The sequence below is a fragment of the Dermochelys coriacea genome, chromosome 7 (assembly GCF_009764565.3).
Source record: "Dermochelys coriacea isolate rDerCor1 chromosome 7, rDerCor1.pri.v4, whole genome shotgun sequence".
Classification (NCBI taxonomy): Eukaryota; Metazoa; Chordata; order Testudines; family Dermochelyidae; genus Dermochelys; species Dermochelys coriacea.
In genome coordinates this window covers 20,888,356-20,909,548 of record NC_050074.1, presented here as the reverse complement: position 1 = coordinate 20,909,548, position 21,193 = coordinate 20,888,356, and the positions used below count along the sequence as shown (strand labels likewise).

At 44.8% G+C, this 21,193-nt stretch overlaps 1 long non-coding RNA gene across 1 annotated transcript in view; it reads left to right on the top strand.

The window, feature by feature from the left end:
* Positions 1-21,193, top strand: part of LOC119858506 — a 198,326-nt gene that overhangs the window by 23,662 nt on the left and 153,471 nt on the right. The window contains exons 3-6 of the long non-coding RNA XR_005293911.2: positions 10,839-11,012; positions 11,333-11,461; positions 13,825-13,920; positions 14,176-14,418. This is a non-coding gene — a long non-coding RNA (uncharacterized LOC119858506). The remainder of the gene's footprint in view (positions 1-10,838; positions 11,013-11,332; positions 11,462-13,824; positions 13,921-14,175; positions 14,419-21,193) is intronic.

Sequence of the window (21,193 nt, the reverse complement as noted above, 5' to 3'; positions counted from 1 at the left end):
TTCCTTTACTCACCATAAAGCTATGTGCTGCTTGGCTTGGGGAAGGTCATCCAGTGGCTGCTGCATGGGGCCGGATTGAGTGAACTCTCCTGGCTGATGTGATTACAGTGGGAGCAGAGACTCTTGAGCGCCCATGGTATTCCCTGACCATGCAGCTCTGTACCTTTGAACAGCTCCTGCTGCCAACTGCAGTGTTCATAGGAGCTGGGAGGATGGTAGGTAGCTTTCAAGGAACCCAGTACATCTTAATTCACAGGAATATGTTTACCCTTAGGGCTAGGAAGGATCTAGGGTCATGCAGCTATCTCTCTACCCCATTTATGCCCCATGTGACATCAACTCCTCCAGTAAGGTGACCAGATAGCAAGTGTGGAAAATTGGGACACTTTTTTTTTCCGGGGGATGGGGGGGGGTCTTTTATAGGCAACTAAGCCTCTAATATCGGGACAGTCACAATAATATCAGAACTTCCAGTCACCTTATCCACCACCAAACACAGACAAAGTTCCTCTTTGTGGTACAACAAAAGGGATGAGGGAGAGTGAAGGGAATTGCCTGGGAGGCAGGGAGCTCCAAGTTCAGCATCTGAGACTGAGAAGCTCTATTGTTGCTTCTGCATGTGATGTTGTCCAGTTATTAGAGCCAAGGACTAGCCATCAAAAGTGCTGGGTTCTATTCTGTGCTCTGCCAATGACTCATGAGCCTTTAGCTTGAATCACTTCACCTCTATGTGCCTTCATTTCCCCTTCTCTAAAAACAAAGATATTAATAATGAGTTCCATGATTGTGAAGCATTTTGATGGCATTGGATGAAAGGTGCAATATTAGCATAAAGTATTCTGATCATTATTATCCACTCAGTGAACACATTCAGGAGAGGCCTAAAAATGTTTATTTAAACCAGCAACACTTCGCCTGATTATTTAATCAGCCACGAATAAACCCACTTGACGCTAGAACAAAAATACTTGGGCCTGGTGCCCAAGTCATTAAAGGTCACAGCAAGGACAGATGGAGCCTCTCTATCCAGCGGGGTCAAAGCTAGCATATAAATCTGATTAATCCCTCTGACAGCCAGGTGGCAGACCTACATAAGAAATCCAGATGCTGGCACATCACAGCTTTTCGAAACCCTAATAGGGTCAAATTGTCATAGGCAGTAGGGAAGGGTCTATAAGCTAGTCCAGAAATGGCTCAAACACTGGACGATACAGGGGGCTGCATTCAGCTGAATCTGTAGGTTCAAAGTACGTTCCCTACCTCTTCCATAATGTGAACAATCTTGTAAGAGAGAGACCTTCCCATAGACCCATAGATATCTGCACCCAAACACACCAGCTCCCCCCTGGTTGGGTTCATCCTGTGACCCCCAGGCCAGGCTGTGAGGATGACTGATGGTTTGAGAACCACTGGGCTAAATTATGCCACATAAGAGGCAGAGCTGGGCTGGTCGGGAGTTGGAGTTTGGTGTAGGAGCAGCAGTACCTATGCAAAGCCTTCTAGGTGCTGGGGAAAGTGAAGTAATTCTTACCACACTTACAGTGCTGGTCAGTGCTCAGGGTGCTGGGGTCTAGCTATGCCCAGCCACATGCAGACACTCCGCCTTGGGTTTGGCCGGCTCTAGCTGTCCTTCCACTCTCCTCATGCACTGGAGCTCTGGGGGCTAAATTATAGCTGTCTTATGTGTACACTGATGGGGAAAGGTGCCTGTGTGTCCTATCATCCATCCCCCTCCTCCCCAGCTCTAGCCCATCAACACATTTACTCTTATAGCGCCAAAGATGGTTCGCTGCGTGAAGCAGCTCCATTAGCCCTTTAGCTTTCTTTCTTGGGTGGATTCTCCAGCCAGCCTTACATGCACAGAAGGTGGGTCGTAGGCTCAGCAAATTCAGGGCAGCAATTTAATTGCACAAGCTCTGAGAGTTATACTCATTCATAATGACATCTCAGGCAGTGGGCAACAGCCCAGAATGTTTGAAGGCCAAATTTGAGGGTAGGGTGGAGAGATGCCGCCGCTGCTCCGTAGACCCATGCCAGGTTCAGCCTGAACTCCCTGTCCTGAGATAGTAACCTTCTGTTTCCTGGCTTTCTCTGAAGGGAAAGGTCTGCCTTTCCAATCCTTGCATACCAGTCCAGCTGCTCCCAGCAGGAGCTTGTTACAGACTGATACAGTGTCAAAAGGTTCTCTCAGGCAGATTAAATTGTCTGTTTGGAGCAAAAGGAAAAAAGAAATGAGAACTTGCAAGCACAGAAGAACTGCCGTCAGGAATCACAAGGTGCAATTAGCATTTGGAATGAGTATTCTTCCTTCCCCTCCTGCGGCTGCAAGAGACCTACAGTACGTTCCCAGTGGGTGCCCACCTGCAGCCCTGACTCATATAAAAGTGGCCCCACTTGGGTGAATTAAGCCTGTAGGAACAGTTCTTAAATGCATGTATAGAAAAGACAGCTACTATAAGCTTCACAAAACAAGCTGAATGAACTGTGAGCCCTGGGAATTCTGCATTATTCAGTGAAGGTGCTAATGAAGTGTATGTGTGTGTACGTGTGTGCACGGGCATATGAGTGTTATGTGAATGTATGTGCATGTAGGGGGTGCAGATTGTGGATCCAATTATGCACACCACAAATCCCCTTTGAAGCGAATGGGAGTTTCATGGTTCACAAGGAATGTAGGATCTGGCTGCTGCTGAGATCCATGAAGGAGTCACAGGAGATTGGCATTTTCTTGGAGATGTGCAGCATCTGCAGGAACTGTGTAACCTGCAAAGTCTCATGGAAAATGACACTCTGAAAGTGATGCAGCTTTTGAGCCTAACTTCTCTAGCACAGACTTCAGAATACTGGGCATAAATATACCCTTAGAAACACGGGTGTAACTCAGGAGCCCAGTTCTACCCTCAGATACAAAGGTGCAGCTTTCATTGATTTCAATAAGGATTACAACCAGGTATCTGACGACAAAATTAGGTCCCTTGTGTTGGACATTTGACAGCATTAATACCAGAGTGCTCCTGCAGGATAATTACTATTAGTCTGCACTCTGTGTTTACAGCTTTTGATCTAAATTCACAACCTCACAGAGAGATCTGTGTTCCTGTGGGATCCTGTACCTTCAGGCGGGACACTAATGACTGCTTCTGTAAGTGTGCTTCTGTGTGAGTGTACCTGTGTGGATGGGTGCCTATATAGGTCTGAGGAAAAGGCTGTCATCCCCTTTGATTAGCAGAATGCGGATGGGGTAGGGATGAAAGGAAATGGAGTTGGATATTAACCCACTTATGGCCACCAGAGGTGGGTTTTGCCCTGTGCACTGAACACCAGTGTTGGACTGATTAATCGCATGATTTCCTCCTTACTCTGGTTGAGAAATAGCACATACCAAGCAATGCAGAAGGAAAAGTTGCAAGTGAGCTTTTGTTTCGCTATGCACTAATTCTATTCTCTATTCCGCTTGCAGTGATCTCCAACTATATTGAGTGTTTTCTGTGTTATCTACTGTATGTGCTGGGAGACTGGAAGCAAAACAAACATTTTGTGTCAAAGACTAAGGAGGCTAGGAGTATTTTCTATTCCAGCAAAGAATCCTGTGATTTAATCAAGCCCAGAACAGGACCTTGCAACACTGTGCAGCAAAATATTCACATTATGCACAGACTTTTTAAGGAATGTGAGGAAAAGGAGAGTAACTTCCCTTCCTCCCACATCTCCCCCCGCCCCCAGATTCAGTGAGTTATGGGTAATTAATGGGTAATCAATATTAACAACAAGAGGTAAGGAATGCAAGTCAAAATAGGGACAGAACAGAGTAAAGAATATTTAGATAAATTAAATGTATTCAAGTCAGCAGGGCCTGATGAAATTCATCCTAAGGTACTTAAGGAACTAGCTGAAGCAATCTTGTAACCATTAGCAATTATCTTCAGGAACTTGTGGAGCCTGAGTGAGGTCCCAGAGGACTGGAGAAGGGCAAACATAATATCTATCTTTAAAAACAGAAACAAAGAGGACCTGGGGAATTATAGACCAGTCACCCTAACTTTGATACCTGGAAAGATGCTGAAACAAATTAAACAATCAGTTTGTAAGCATCTGGAGGATAACAGGGTTATAATGAATAGGCAGCGTGGATTTGTCAAGAATAATTCATGCCAAACCAACCTAATTTCCTTCTTTGACATGGTTACTGGCCTAGTGGATAAGGGGAAAGCTGCAGATATGATATATCTTGATTTTAAGGCTTTTAACAGAGTCCTATATAACGGTGTCATAAACAAACTAGGAAAATGTGGTCTAGATAGAATTACTATAAGGTGCATGCACAACTGGTTGAAAGAGAGTAGTTATCAATGGTTCACTGTCGAACTGAGAGGGAGTATCTAGTGATGTACCACAGGGGTCAGTCCTGAGTCTGGCACTATTCAATATTTTCATTTATGACTTGGATAATGGAGTGGAGAGAATGCTTATAAAATTTTCAGATTTTCACTCTTACATTTTTGGGTGCTAGCCAAACCAGTGAGGGGTTTTGTCACTGCCTGCCCTGCAATCTTGGGTGCTTTGCAATGCTTTGCTTTGGTAGCTCCCAACCAGCCTACCAGCATGCAGGTCACACCCTGAGTGTCTGTGTGCTGTGCAGCCAACCCTGGTTTAGCAGCTCTGACCCCAGGAGCCCCACTCTGGCTTCTACCAGCCTTAGTTACAACCAGCAGGGTAACCCCAACACACCCCAGTCCCACACTTTCCCCAAACCACGTGCTCTGCAATCTCGAGCTCTTTCCTGGACAGTTCAGAGAAACAATATGGTTTGTTTGCTCCTCTAAAGAGACAAAACACATCACAGCTTAATAACTTAACTGGGGGGTAAATACACCCTTCCCTTTAAACACAGCACTGAGTTGGTTTAAGGTAAAAATGAAATAAATTTATTCACAAAATATACATAGGGTTAAGAGAGTTCAAGTGTAAGGAATGGATATAGAAAGAGTTACAAGTAAAATAAAACCAAATATGCATATAAAAGTCTAAAACTTAATCTAGCAAGATACAGGCTTTGTTCAAGATGACTTCTCTCCTCAGTCTTGCTTCTTCTCAGCCATGGCTATCTTTCCCTCAGCCAGGACCTTCCACAAAAGTACAAGATCCTGGCTTCCCTGGTCTTCTTTGCCTAAGGAGGTTTCTCTCCTATATTCTGTTCCAGAGACTTCAAACTGCCCCCCACCTTGGTTGTAGGAGCCATCTTTCTCAGCTTTCAAGAGCTCTGTTCCCTGGTGCCTGTCTGGTGATGGATGCCAAAGATGGCTTCTGTCCTTGCTTATATGTTCCAAAGTTCAGTGAACTTGTTTCAAAAAGCAGGATCAACTCATGTTGTTCTTCCCTTCCTGTGGGCTTCCCCATCCCCTGGTATGATTTCTATGTAAATGGGGCTTCCATTGTTTCTGATTTCACCATGATTAATTTACATAGAAGACAGGTAGATAGCTGTGACCTTCCCTTCTGTCAGGGTAGACTGTACAGCCCAATAGGAATGAGATTCCATAAATCCTTATGCAGTGTACTATATACCTTTCACAATGATTTTAATCACCAGTCTGTCATTAGCTTTCAGAAAAGACCTCACTCTATACACTTTTATAATACAGTAATATTGCATACCATCAGTTGATTCAATGGCTCATCACTTGATATTCAGATCTCCTGTCTCTATAGACCAGTGAACCTTTGACATGGATTCTTCTGAGGGTTACCCCTCAAAGTAAAGTGTATTCAAGCAGGGAGGAAGCATGGATTCTGGTGGTGAAGGAGGCTCCATACTCTTTTCCCCCCACCACTTGTGTTTGCTAAAATGAAAATTGTTCTGTTCCCTGCCATCTACACCCCTGCTGTCTTGATGATCCTGTTTACTACTTACCTGTAAATTTGGACCTTCATTGTCTTTGAGTGACAATCAGGCTGGTCAGAGAATCAAATATACATTCCTTTGTCTATGGGCTGGTCTACACTAAGAAATTAGGTCGGTATAACTGTCACTCAGGGATGTGAAAAATCCACACCCCTGAATGATGCAATTAAATTAACCTAATCCTGGTGTAGACAGCGCTAGGTTGACAGGAGAATTCTCCCATAAACCTAGCTGTTGTCTCTTGGGGAGGATTACTACGCAGTCCTGGGTTTTTCTTTGCTGTGTAGACATACCCTCAGTGTAGAAAAGCCTTCAGACAAAGCTGCCACTGAAGTCAAAGGGAATTTGACTGCCCAAAGACCATGTGATTTGGTTTATTGACCTCAGTGATAGCTTTCCCCAGGGAAGGATTTGGCCCACAGAAAACAAAGGTCTAGAAGTTAAATAGAAAATTATAAAGCAGCGATTCAGAAATAGCATCATGCATCATAGTTCCCTTTGCTGATCATGCGGCTACCCACAAACCAGATGGACCCTGGGAGTTGAGAGATCAGCTGCTTGTGATGCATGTATTGTGTCCTTTTAAGAGGTTTGGGTTGTCTGGGCTGGCATTCAGTATAACAATATGGACCGATTGGAGCATCTCTGCCTTCCGCTGTCCATGTTCTGCCAGAAAAAGAATTTGTGAGAATGTGTTAGTTTCATAAGGTCCAAGGCAAGCAGATAGCAACTCCAGGACCTGCTGGAAATGGATGTCATAGAGCACCAAAATACTGAGCATGGGCTGAGGGGCTGAGTTCAGAGTGATTGTGTGTGTGTCTATGGCATGGGTAATGGAACTGGGACCTGGGCTTTGGATGCATATCAGAAGGATTAGTCATGAAGCATCAGGAGTTTTTGCTGCCCTGGAAGAGTTTTCTGGTTCTTTGGTCATATCTACCCCCAGAGGCAGAAGCTGCAGGGTAGACGAGGAGCAGACCAGTTGGTGTAATGGTGTTGTGGGGGTAAGGGAATGGACCCTGACAATATCAAGCATCTATTTCTTAGGGACACAGTCTGTTGGCAAGAGGACTATGGGAACTTGGATCTGGCTGCACCTTTACTAAAGCTGAATGATATTGACAGGGCAATGTCATGCCTCTTCAGTTTCATTAGGGTAGAGAATGGGAATTTCCTTTGCTCCTTCTAACTCCCTTAGCAACTGTTGACTGCTTGTCATTTCCCCATCTGCAGCCTCCTCCACTTGTATCATGAATGAAGTAGCAGGAGACAGAGCACTAGTCACACCCACACAGACACCTAATACATTTGCCTCCTTATCTGATATCCATGGTCCCAAGAAGTGGGAATCCCAGGGGTTCTTCCCACACTCTGGTCCTGACCCAGACTTATGAGTGATGCTGCCAACTTTGCTAACTACAAATTTCTTTATTTTTTCTCCTTGGCAGTGGTTTCCAAATGAGAAGGGGGCCGCTGGAATCAAGTGGTTGGCTCAAGGGACTAGGAGTCAGGAGACCTGGATTCTATTTGCAGTTGAGCTACAGACTGTGTGAACCTGGGCAAGATAGGCTATGGCTACACTAGCACTTATGTCGGTAAAACTTTTGTTGGTCCGGGGTGTGAATAAAACACTGCCCTGACAGACAAAAGTTTTACTGACAAAAGCGCTGGTGTGGACAGCGCTGTGTTGGTAGGAGACACTCTCCTGCCGACATAGCTATCCCTGCTTGTTAGTTTAATTATCCTGCTGGCATAGAGCAACTACACAGGAGACCTTACTGCAGCACTGCTGCAATGGTGCAGCTGTGCCCCTGTAAGGTCTGTAGTGTAGACGTAGCCTTAACTTCTCCATATCTGGTTCCCCATCTTTGTAAAGTGATTTCAGATCCTTGGTGAAAGGAGACATATACCTTTTGGTGCTCTGTAAGCGCAAGGTAGTAGTATTCATTTGGAGCCAAACCCTGAAGTCCCCACCCCTTATTTACTCAATCCTTACTTAGGCAAACAAGCCATTAACTTCCATTTGGAGTTTTGCCAGTGTAAGTACTGAGTAAAGGCTTCAGGGTTGTGCCTTGAGCTACTACTTAATTCTAATGTAGCCCTTTTCATCTTCAAAGTACTGTACAAACATTAACAAATTAATGTATTCAGGAGGAGCTTCTGCTTCTGCTCGGCTAAGTTTGTGTTTCAGCTGAGTTGATTTCACCCTATGGATTTAAAACGGCCAAGGTCGACTGATATGCCTGATATCTAATAGCACATCAAGGTTGGAGGAGGAGGGAGTGTTCTGGGAAAGCTACAGTATCAGCTTTGCCTCTCTAAGGAGGTCTCAAGTGATCCTGAGCCCCACCCTGGAGTCAAATGTCCACTTCCCCACAAAACTGGTGATGTCTGTGTTGTTTAACTCAGATGCCACCGTCGCACCACTGAACTTAATCCTTTTTGTCTTTGTCTCTTCTCCCTTCTTCTGGTTGGACTCTCGCCCACTGTTCTTCAAGAACAGGGAAGATTCCAAGGTTCTTGGAAATGCAAATGATATCATCTGGCCCTGTGGGTCCTGCAGCAAGTTGCTATCCTTCCATGCAATACAGTTTCAGCCTTCCTGCTCTCATTGGCAGTAATGCAATATAGATGAACAGATGGGAGGGATACGATGGCAGGACTCTAAGCTGACAGCTGCTTTGCCATTATAAATCTGGAATGCGATTTGAGGGTTCTAAGATACTTAGTGGTAAGGCCTTAGTGTGGGGAAAATATACCAAGTAGGTCAGACCATGCACAAAAGACAGAATAATGCAGGGGAGAGACTGCTGCGTGCTGTGGTAGTTCTGTCATTTCATCACCTGGTTTGGGTTTTAATGTAATTCTTGTGCTATTTTGATCATTCATTTTTTAGCTCCTGCTTTTTCTGCCATTCGTCTCTTTGCTTCATTCTTTGTGTGAAGCTTGTAAACCCGAGTGCTCATGACATTGTAATTCCCATTTCTGATCTATTTAGATACTTACCATATATGGTCCCTACTGCTGTAGTGTCTGGCAACCTTACAAACTTAATGGATCTATCCTGAGAAGACTCCTGTGAGATAGGGGAGTGTTAATATCCCTTTTAATGGGTAGCGAACTGAGGCACAGAGAGATTCAGTGATTTGCCCAGGAAATCTGTGACAGAGCTGGGAATTGAATCCAGAGTTCCAGGCTAGTCCTTTTACCACAAGAACACCCTTCCGCCCTGGAAGTACCTGAAATTTAGAGTGAGGCTGAGTGTGGCCAGGCCCAGTGCCAGCTTCATTTCATCCACAGAATCAATCAGGGGCAGCGCCAGCCTCTCCCCAGTGGGATGGGGAGGCTGAGGCGGGTTAGACAAAAAATTGAGAGGGCTGTGCCCCCGCTCAGCACAAGGCCCTGCCCCTTTGCACTGTAGGGTGGCTGCTGCACTAGCTGATGCCATGGTGCGGGCAGCCACAGTCCTCCTCCATCTCCTTCTGCTGCTGCTGCTCAGGGCCCAGGGCTGCAGTTGCTCCTCAGCTCCCCACCATCCTTTGACTGTTTGCAGCTGGTAGCAAATGGCCTGGTGGGGGGACCTGGCTCTGGGGCCAGCGGAGCCATCAGGGAACAGCGACAGCAGGGGGTGGGGCCCAGAAGCCAAGGCCGAAGCAGGTCGGTCTGGGCCGCTGTGGGGAACCTTGGACCCTCCACCTGCCCTGGGTGGCGAACTCGAGTGGGCAGGGACACGGGCTGGGGGGTTGCGCTCCCCCCCCCACCTGGGTTTACTCCTGCACAGCTGTTGGTGGCAGCGCTGCCTTTAGAGCTGGGCACCTAGCGAGCAGCCGCAGCTCTCTCTGCTCTGCCTTCGCAGGTGGGTGGCCAGAGAGTGGCGGCTGCTATGGGATGACTATGGGAGGGCTAAGGCAAATTTTGGGGCAGCTACAGTCCGCACAAGGCCCCCCCACACTGCCCCTGTAACCAATGCACCTCAACCCTGACTTGGAATACTCCTGCATAGTCCAGCTCTGCGGTCCCTTCTTCCATAGCTCTGCCAATGCAGCTCAGCCTAGTCTCAGTGCCACTTGCAAGTCTAACCCTGGAACTCACACAACTCTACCCATGCACTTCAGTCCTGACCTGCACCACACCCTGATATGCCAGTCCTAGGCCTTTCCAGCACAGAGACTGCAGTTCTTGCCAAACTGCTGTGCTCATCATATGGAAGAAGGCAAGGACACGTGGTATGGGTTTAAACCAGGGTGCAACTTTAGTGTTCAAATTACGCCCAAGGTTCCCCTCAGGGAATAGCCCAGTGCAGTCACTCAGAGCTCATTGAGCCTTTGCCATTTCTCATGGGCTCCCACCCCATGGGGAGCTAATCATCACACTAGGAGGTTCTCTGAGTGCCTTCACTCACCTGCTAGTATCTCTCCCCTTTTTGGAGGTAGAGGCAAGAGGGGACCTTGCCCCCCAGCCAGCCCTGCTGTCAAGCACACTGGTGCAGTGGTCCCCTCAAGGTAGCATCCCGGCCGCTGGTTGACATTTGCCCCGCAGGCGGTAAGAAATGTTGCCCACATCTCATAAGGAGATGCCCGTGGGATGCCCACTATGTTGTCTTTTTGTATTTGATGTCTAAGTCAGTGAGTTTCTGCACTGGGCAGCTGCCACAAGAAGGCAAACCAGTGAATGATTTTTGTAATATGAAAGACAGTTCACTGGGGACTCGGTTGAGACTAAGAATTCCAATATCTCGCTCTTATCCAATGCTTTCAATTCGTAGATCCCCAAGTGCTCTACAAAGGAGCTAAGTACCATTACCCCCATTTTACTGGTGAGGAAATCAAATCACAGAAAGTGAAATTACTGGCTCAAAATCACACAGTAGGTCAGTGGGGGAGCCAGGAATATGGGGCAGGTTTCCTGAGTTCTAGTCCAGTGCTCTGTCTTCTAGGCCACACTGTGTCCCCTCAGAAACTTACTTCCCACGTGAGCTATGATGGGATTTGAACTAAGGTCCTCAGATGCAGAAGGCTAACGCCTCAACTCCAACATGTGTCCATTTGGGTCCAAACAACATGTTCCTTTTTTGTTTGAGAAAGATTAAACATGGAACTGACTAGCTCAGGTAAGTTACAATAATGCTAAAATATGGTAATCGAATATACCCTTTTTTATGATTTGCCAGCTTTAGCTGGAATGGATGGAATGGAACCAGTTAGGACCTGGTTAATCTGTGCTTGTTTTTGCTTTGTCTATTTTGCTATTTGGAGATGTAAAAAGGAACTCCTTTCATAATATGCCAAGCATTTTTGACTTTCAGAAGTGAAATTCATTTATGCAAACCTGATTACATATACTTTCTAGTTGGCATGGCATTTTTAACTCACACTCTTCTGTGCTCAGTTTTACCTCTAATACATCTCTGCTATGGGATTCCTTCTATAGACTGAAAAAAGGAAGCAAAGATGGTGCCAAAAGAATTTTAAATCGCACCGGGCAGGGTCTCAGAATGTCAACAATGCAAAGCTGTACTGGAAATATGGGCTGCCAGTTCACATCAGTAGAACTATTGGGGTGAGTGCTTTTCACAGGAGGATCACAGTTGCGTCTTGCAATACCTTCTGCATTTGCAAAGCTTTCTTTAGCTTCAGTTCCTGTTTCAGCATTTCTGATGTCAATTTCCAACTTCGATTGGTGGCAACAAACAGTGGGATAATGTCTGGTGGTACATTTTGAACTGAAATGATGAGTTACGCAGGGTTCCCTCTAATTTTTCCCACGCATGTGCGGAATGAATTTTGATATGTGCACCTATATGGAGGTGATATGTGCACCAATATGGAGCTGATGTGTCACACAACAAAATTCATGTGGGGTGGGGCTGAGGGGTTTGGAGTGTGGGAAGAGGGCTCAGGGCTGGGGCAGAAGATTAGGGTATGGGGGGGAGTGAGGGCTCTGGGATGGGGCTGGGGATGAGGGGCTCAGGGCTCCAGATAGGAGTACGACTCTGGAATGAGGCTGGGGATGAAGGGTTTGGGGTGCAGGCTGCCCGGGAGTTACGGCGGGGAGAGAGGACTCCCCCCAGCTCTCTCTCCCCACAGCAGCACATGGGCTTCGGGAGTGGGAGGGAGAGGCACCTCTCCCCGTCACAGCAGGTCCATGGGCTTGGGCGGGGGGGAGGGAGAGGCATCTCTCCCTGCTGCAGCCTTGAGCCCCTGCACGGGACTTAATAGGTAGCTGTGCCACTTAGAGGGAACTTGGGTTACAGGCCTCATGCTTAGGCATAGCTGAGATAGGAGCATTTGTGAATTTCTGGTCATCTTCTCCCCTCATATGATGTATTTTTAACATCAAAACAATTATGATAATAAAAGGACCCAAAGGATCTTTATTCTTGATCTTAGGAAATAGGAATTGCCATATTACATTAGCCCATCAACCCATGACATTCAATAAGGACAAATGCAAAGTACTCCACTTAGGAAGGAGCAATCAGTTGCACATACAAAATGGGAAATAACTGCCCAGGAAGGAGTACTGCAGAAAGAGATCTGGGTGTCACAGTGGATCACAAACTAAATACAAGTCAACAGTGTGTTACAAAATGGCCAATGGTGGTACAGTGGGTCCCACACTTTTCCTGATGGGGGGCTAAGATGTCACCCCTTGTCCCTGCTCTTGGGGCACCAAGGGCCCTGCTAGTGGCTCGGGAAGGGGGTAGAGGAGGGAAGTAGGGGAGGGGTCTGGGTTTGCTCCTCATCCTGAGCCTCAGTCCATCTCAGCCCCTGTGGGTTTCTTACCCTCTTCCCCCTTGGGTAGAGCTACCCTCGGGCCTTGACACAGCAGGAGGGAGTCTCCCTTCCTTTGGTTCTCTGGTCTTTCAAGTCCCAGCAACACACCTCCAAACTCCAGTCCTCTCTCCTTCCTCACAAACCCTGACTGCCTGAAGCAGGGGGTTTTATTAGGTTCCTGACAGGGCCTTAATTGACACAGGTGCTCCAATTAACCTCTAGCAACCCTCCCTAGTCTACAGGGAACCACGCCTTAATTAGCCGAGGGTTTATATATTTCCCCTCTCTCACTGCTCCCTGACCCTGTTATATCACAAGTGTAACACTGTTGGAAAAAAATAGCAAATATCATTCTGGGATGTATTAGCAGGAGTGTTGTAAACAAGACATGAGAAGTTTCAGAGTAGCAGCCGTGTTAGTCTGTATTCGCAAAAAGAAAAGGAGTCCTTGTGGCACCTTAGAGACTAACAAATTTATTAGAGCATAAGCTTTCGTGAGCTACAGCTCACTGCATCCGATGAAGTGAGCTGTAGCTCACGAAAGCTTATGCTCTAATAAATTTGTTAGTCTCTAAGGTGCCACAAGTACTCCTTTTCTTTTTGCGAAGACATGAGAAGTAATTCTTCCGCTCTACTCTGTGCTGATAAGGGATTCAGCTGGAGTATTGTGTCCAGTTCTGGGCACCACATTTCAGGAAAGATGTGGACAAATTGTAGAAAGTCCAGAGAAGAGTAACAAAAATAATTAAAGGTCTAGAAAACATGACCTATGAGGGAAGATGGAAAAAATTGGTTTTGTTTAGTCTGGAGAAGGGAAGACTGAGAGGGGACAGTAATCTGCTGGCAGGTCGTGAGACAGTTAGTTTGTTTTCATTGACCATCCGCAGGCACGGCCGCCTGCAGCTCCCAGTGGCCGCAGTTCGCTCAAGTCATCCAAAATGGACTTCAGTATAAAAATCCGGAGCATGTTCCAAGCTCTGAAAATGTCTGGAGTCATTTCCTGATGAGCATTACTCCCGCAAAACCAAGGAACGGCCGCTGCAGTGGAAACATACAAATACAGCTGAGGCCTTTGCGTGCCTCTTTGCATTAAAGAACAGCAGGTGGTGCCAAACCTTGCCACTCACCAATACATAGTCTTTTTCAGATATTCAAGAGGTTCAAAGAATGCTTCACTGCAAATCTGCATCAGATGTACCTCAGTGATGACACCTCCTTAGAAGGCTAATCCAGCTGACCAAATGTAAGTGTTCGTCCTCATTGCTCAGAAAAAAATCTAAAAGATGATGTCAGCTGCTCTGAAAGTTTGGGTACAAATTCATAAGCAGTTAAACTAACTCTGAATTACAAATGTCTGGGATCCACAAAAACCAATAGCATGTCCCAGAGCAACCTCAGTGTGGAGATGATGTCGATATAACCAGAATAATTCCAGAACCTCTTCTAATTGCTTGAAATAGCATCCACTTATCCAGATTCTCCCTCTGCCTCCCATTAGGAAGAAGATATTTTACCATCACGCATCACGTGAAAGATCCATATCAAACTAGAATGGGTAAAGCCCTAGCAAATATACTAAAGGACACAATCCTGCACTGGCCAGGGAGATGCAGAAGATCACCAAATTGGTCATTTCCACTTCCATTTCTGAAGCACATGGGCCTGATTCTGCTCCCACTTACATGGGTATTACCTGTGTCATTCCACTGACATCCAAGGATTACTCCCAAATGACACCAAGGTGAGAGGAAGGATGGTATTGTGGGAAAGGCTATAGTCTATAGTGGCAAACCTTGCCACTCACCAATACATAGGCCTTTTCAGATATTCAAGAGGTTCAAAGAATGCTTCACTGCAAATCTGCATCAAATGTACCTCAGTGATGACGCCTCCTTATACCTCCTTATACTCCCAAATGACACCGAGGCGAGAGGAAGGATGGTCTTGTGGGAAAGGCTACAGTCTAGCATTTAGGAGGTGGAGGTTCAATTTCTCATTCTGCCATAGCTGTTCTGTGTGAACAAATCATTTAGTCCCTCTGAGCCTCAGTTCCCCATCTGTAAAATGAGGACCATAAACTCCCTTTCTTATGCTCTTTCTCTATTAGAGCATAAGATCTTTGGGGGCAGGGACTGTCTCTTGCCATGTGTTTGCATAATGCTTAGCACCCTGAAACACTGCTCTTGCTTGGAGCTACTATGATACACATAATAATGATCAGAATCAGGCCCCACGATTCCTTATCCACTTATGAAAAAATGATATGCTTCAATTTCCCTTTTGTGCCATCCTCGTGATTTCCCCTGTCCCTTCCACTAATTATCAAAGCTATTTTTGTCAAAATATGATTTGTTTTTTCTCTCTCTGAGACCATCTTCTTCTCCTGCTTGATCTTGCACTAAATTCAGAGGAACAAATTCTGCTTCAGTTGAACCTGTGCAAATTTAGAATAGTGCCATTCACTTCAATGGATTCACTCAGGGTTTGTATTGTTATAACTGAGAGGTGAATCTGGTCCAGAGTGCTGAACTGCAACTCCCTTGATAACAGACTGCACTATCAGAAGCACAATGCCATTAGGGAGAAATTGTTTACTGGTTAGAGGAGGGGATTGAGAATCAGGACTCCAGTGTTCTATTCTCTGCTATGGGATGGGAATGGGTCTGTGTTTACATCAGGAGGCTGGTAGTCAAGATTCCTAGGTTCTATTTCTGTCTCTACCACAGATTTCTTTGGAAAGTTTCCTTCCTGAGTCTTAGTTTTCCATCTATTAAAATGGATTTATTATTAAAGCTTGTGAAGTGCTTTGAGATCCTCAGAGGAAAGGAGCTATGCAATTACAAAGTATCATTAATATACCTTTACATTAGGATCAGACAAAAGAAGCTGCATTGTTAAGAAGCAAATTCCTATACAAAAGCAAGTGTTTGCAATGGCAGCACAGAGAATGCAGAAAATTACATGTAAAGTAAATAAGAGCTTTTGTACAAATGTTCCGGTGTGTATCATTTTATTTCTGTCGGACCCAAAAGATTCCGACACAGTTTACAGTCCCAGCTCAGAATCAGCCAATAAGTGATATAATTGGGCCTTTAAATCCTCTTCTTAAATTGGATAGAGCTGCGAGTATTAAGCAGGTTCTCTGAATTCTTTTTTTAATACCAGGAAAGACGCAATCAGGCCACAGCAGTATTAACAGCTGATGTCTTAAATTCATTATGGGAATGGCATAAAAAGCAGTTTATCAAGGGAACTGAGTTCAGGTCACACCCATATGTTGTCTTTGGTCTGAGTCAAAATAAAAATAGAAGTGCAAAGAGTCAATTATCTTTATTTGTGTATTCACAAGAGAAGCAATAGAATTTGTTACTTACGTTGATCCCAGGAAGAGAACCCACACCTGTTTGTGCCCCAAGCATGCAAAACTGCCTCTGCTCTTCCAGATGTAGAAAAGAACTACTACTATACTCTATGCATGTGCTTTTACTGCTCTTTGGTTGCAGCAAAGGGTTGTGTTAACAAAGAAGAACTACGTAAACACCAGGGGAGACAGACAGAAAGTAACAATAGCTTCCACTGAGTCAGAGTGGCTTTTATAGAGTCCTAGATTTGAAGGCCTGAAAGGACCATTATGACCGTCTAGTTTGACCTCCTACGTAACACAGGCCAAAGAACTTCACCCAGTAATTTTGGCTTTGGTTCTATTGACACTAGGGCCACTTTCTCAATGTTAACACTGGTGGAGCTGAACTGATGATAGCAATGGAGGGAAATGGGTAGCAGATTTCCCTGATAAGAGGGTGACATACTCATGCAGTCAATTTTTTTAATCTTTGAAAGAAAACATAATTCAAAAACACAATATAAAAAGAAAAATTGAGAGTATGTATCGGGAGTAGAGATTGGAGAGTAGAAAAAAGCCTTTTCATTCTACAAAAAGTAATTCAGAGGAATCTTTTGAATGAATGAAAAAGCCATGATTATTAAGGGATACCGCTATCGAAACTGTTTCAAAGAGAAAATACTGGCAGCATGGCTGGGCAAACGGACTGCTGCTGGTGATATTTGTTCTCTAAAAAGCAAAAAACAACTCTTTAGGCTTGTTCCCCCCCCCTACTGTGCTCCATTGCAAAGGGGAGTGGATTACAGTCGACTTCCTCACAATGGGCCAGACTCACTCCTGGTGACAGCCCATCGACTTAAGCGAAATGCCCCTAGGGACTACTCAGTGTCTTCTAGGTTGTATGGTAATTCTATGTTCAGATACCATGGGGACAGGATGGAGAGTGATCTGATGGGAGAGTCTAACCTTGCAGAGTAGCAGCTAAAGAAAGTAAGGTTAATGGAGCTAAATGTATACTGCCAGGCTGTAAAAGATGATTAAGAAATGATTTGAAAACAGTCTACAAATATCTGAATGGCATCATCAGTAAAGAAGGGAAAGAATTGTTGTGGGAAGCAAAACTAGAAGTCAGAGATGATGCTGAGCAAATCAAAACCTAGGCTAGCCATTGGTAAAATTATTTCCTAGCAATAAAATCAGTTTAACTGTGGAATACAATAGTTTGCTAAGGGAATGGGTTTTCATCACTTTCCTTGAGTTCCTCTCTAAGAGACAGGGCAAAAAACCTTGGTCAGTTAACCTATCATCTTACAGTCATGAAGATACTGTAGGAAACGATCTGGAATTGCTAAAAAAATGAACTAGATGACCCAGAAAGCCTTTTCAGTCTATGATTCAATGGAATGGTCCATTCAGATCAAAACTGAAAACAAGATTCTAATTCATAGATTAATAGATTCCAAGGCCAGAAGGGATGATTGTGATCATCAAGTCTGACCTCCTCTATAACACAGGCTAAAGAACTTCCCCCAAATAATCCCTAGATCAAATATTTAGAAAAACATCTAATCTTGATTTAAAAATTGACAATGATGGAGAATCCATCACGACCCTTAGTAAATTTTTCCAGTGGTTAATTACTCTTATTTCCAGTCTGAATTTATCTTGCTTCAACTTCCAGCCATTGGATCATATTATACCTTTCTAAGCTATATTGAAGAGCCCATTGTTAAAGATTTATACCCTGTGCAGGTACTTATAGACTGTAATCAAGACACATAACCTTCTTTTTGTTAAGCTAAATAGATTGAGTTCTATGGGTCTAGCGCTATAAGACAGGTTTTCTAATCCTTTAATCATTCTCTTGGCTCTTCTCTGGACCCTCTCCAAATTTTCAATGAATGAATGAGTAAAATCCTAATGAGTTCTAACAAATTAGCTCAGTAAAGGGAGTGAGGTCTGCAGTGTCTGAAGGCGCAATGGACTTTACATTTCTACATTTGGTTTGCAGTGGGACCTCACCATGGGCAAATGGGGTTTCCATGAGAATATTACATCAGTGATGTGCAGATGTTAGAATCTTCTATCTGTGCATGCTGGTACAAAAGTGCCAGTATGTGCATGCAAAGCGTGTGTGTGTGTGTGAGAGAGAAACTGGACAAGCATTGTTGGAACCTGGGGACCAAAAATCAGGGCTTCTTGTGTGCAAGTGAGAGGTCACCTTGATCACCTTGATCGATTGGTCCTTCGGTCCTCATATAGATCACGCCGATCACAAGAAGTCTTCCATTCTTCTCTTATCCTGGCCTTTCTTCTCCATGTGCAGCCATGCTTTTTCACAGTAAAAGCTTCCCATCTCTTTGGAGGTTGGCTCCCATCTCTTTGGTCGTTTCAGTTCTCCTGGGTACCGCTTGGCAACATCTGCAGTCCATTGATTGTCAGTGAGCCTAGCTATATGCCCTGCCCATCGCATTTTACTGTGCCTGCTTTCAACGACATCCTGCACTCCACTCTGCTGTCTGATCACATACAGGGGATTCAGCTGTGGATTGAAATCCCCAGAATTCTTCTTTCCATCACCCTCTCTGTGACAGACAGCTGTTGCTCCTCTATTCTTGCCGTACAAGTAGTACTGCAGTACTGTTGAGTTCAAAGGCTTGGCGCATGTTGCCTTGTTGATTTTTCCTTGGAGGATGTCCTCGATAGAGTTGAATGTGCACCAACCAGCTTTCTTTTCTTCATGAGAGTTCACCTTTCCAATCATGGCACATAGTGGCTGAAGAAGTGGCTAAAACAACAATGTGAGCAGTATGGGTACTAAACTGCAGTAAGCTTATTATTATTTGTTTAACATCAGCAATGTCCTTGGCACTGTGCAAGATCAAAAAAAAAATGCCCTGCCCAAAGAGCTATATCAAAGTGGTAAGCAGTATAAGCTGTTCCTTGCCCTTGTTTTGGTTACATTATCCTCCCAGGAAGATTAAACAGAGACAGGCATGATTCTCTCTAGCTGTCACTTCCAATCATTTAATTCCACTTTCTTGTGGATTTGTAGTGAGGAACTGCTCCAGCAAGTCCCCTTGTATGATTATGTGCCTGTCAGCTTCACACCCAGAGCCCAGTGTCACCATTCTCCTGAGAAAAGCTCTTAGCAGTTTGCTTAAGATGGTTCCCATGCTGTCAGTCACGGAATGTAGATGGTTAGTGCCAGCAAAAAAAACCTTTAAAATATTCCATGCTCAGTCAAGATTTAAGCTTAGAAGCTTCTCCTAATCATTTATAATGACAGGTGTTACTTATTTTTAGATTTTGAAAGCATTCGCATCACATTTGGTCTCGGTAAATCCTGCCCCAATCTTCTCAGGTGAAGAAAACCCCAGACATGGTAGAACCACAGTGTAGGGGTAGGAAGTCAGCAAGCCAAGAGCCCCTACAGGGAGAATGCCCTCCCTTACATACCACAGTAAATAACTCTGCAGAGGCTCATGATGCTAGGATATAGGTAGGACTGGAGGATCCCTGACAAGGAGCATCTTCCCAAGGAAGGGATGAGGATGTGAACCATGAAGGCTGCTCCAGCCATTAGAGTATAGAAACAGTAAATGGAGTATGGCTCCACTATCACGCCGAAGTCAGATTAATTATTCAGGTTTGGGGCAGGATTTAGGCCCAAGTACATGTAATTTTAAACCAAATGCACATGACTGTATCACCAGCTATTACATTAGGACAGTAATGAAGTCTAATTATAACTAGAAAAAAATCTCAGCAACATTTCTGCATCCCAACGACCATCCTGGCTTCGCAATAACAAATGTAAAAATACATCTGTGTATTTATAGCATGTCAGCTTTGTCTGCTTACACCACAGGGAAGGGCATGCCTCCTGTCATGCCCTTGTATATACTGCTGTGTTTGGCAGGTAGTAAATAATGACCAACATTTATGTAGTGCCTTTCATCCAAAGAGCCTAAACCGATTTGCAATATCTATCTATCTATCTATCTATCTATCTATCTATCTATCTATCTATCTATCTATCTATCTATCTTTTCAGTAGCAATCCCATAATCTTGTAGGATTCCACACAAACCAGTCCCAGTGACTTTTAGATAAGCTCTAGGGCCGCGGTGCTATGCCTATTTGTGCCAGTTGAGGAGCTGGCCCCAAGAATTTTAGGTGTTCTCTGAACTGAACTTGCAAACTTAAGATTTACTCATTACTGCCCAGGATCTAATTTTGGTGATTTCTGCTTTGTTTGTCCACTGCCTGGAGTTTAGAAATGGTGGCGTGGCGTGCTGAGGCTGCGGGGGAGGAGGAATAGCAGGGGAGGGGCCAGGGGCTAGCTTCCCCAGCTGGGAGCTCAAGGGCCTGGCAGGACGGTCCCGCAGGATGGATGTTTCCTGCGGGCCGTAGTTTGCCTGCCTCTGGGTTAGATCCTAATATAGGTTGATTGTTTATGGGGAACGAAGATTTGGAAGGTAAAGTTCTGCCTACTGGGTTATACTGGGATAAAGTTTTGTTGGAATTTGTCTGGGTGAGTGGCTGCTGGTTTTTCTGTATTGGTGTTTCAAATAGTGTCATGTTGAAGGGCAGATGGACTCCTTTTTAGATGTTATGAATTGCAACAAATAAATAACATTCTACTTCCACTGAAGTCAATGGGAAATTTGTCACTGACTTCAATAGGATCTAGGGGTTGGCCCACTATGATTAGTAGCAGATTGAATCAAACCGCTGTGTTTTGGGCTAATCCCAAATGGTTAGTTACATTCTGCCTGCTTAAACTCCCCCTCTAGGTACCGTATCCTTTACCTTCTTATTCATAGAATGATGCATTTCTTATTTATTCATAGAATATCAGGGTTGGAAGGGACCTCAGGAGGTCATCTAGTCCAACCCCCTGCTCAAAGCAGGACCAATTCCCAATTTTTTTTGCCCTGGATCCCTAAATGGCACCCTTTCTGTCCTGGACTGCTCTGTTGTGCTGCTGTATGCTTTGAAAGAGTTACTATGTTGGAGTTTGGAGATGGCTATATTTTAGTAGAACAGGAAACCTAATGCTTTGTAGAAACAGAAGGCTGCATATGGACACTGGGTCAACCTCACTTCTGATCAGTAGCTGCTTGGTGTGGCAGTGCTTGTCAATCGGAGTTCTGAAGCACATTGGGAT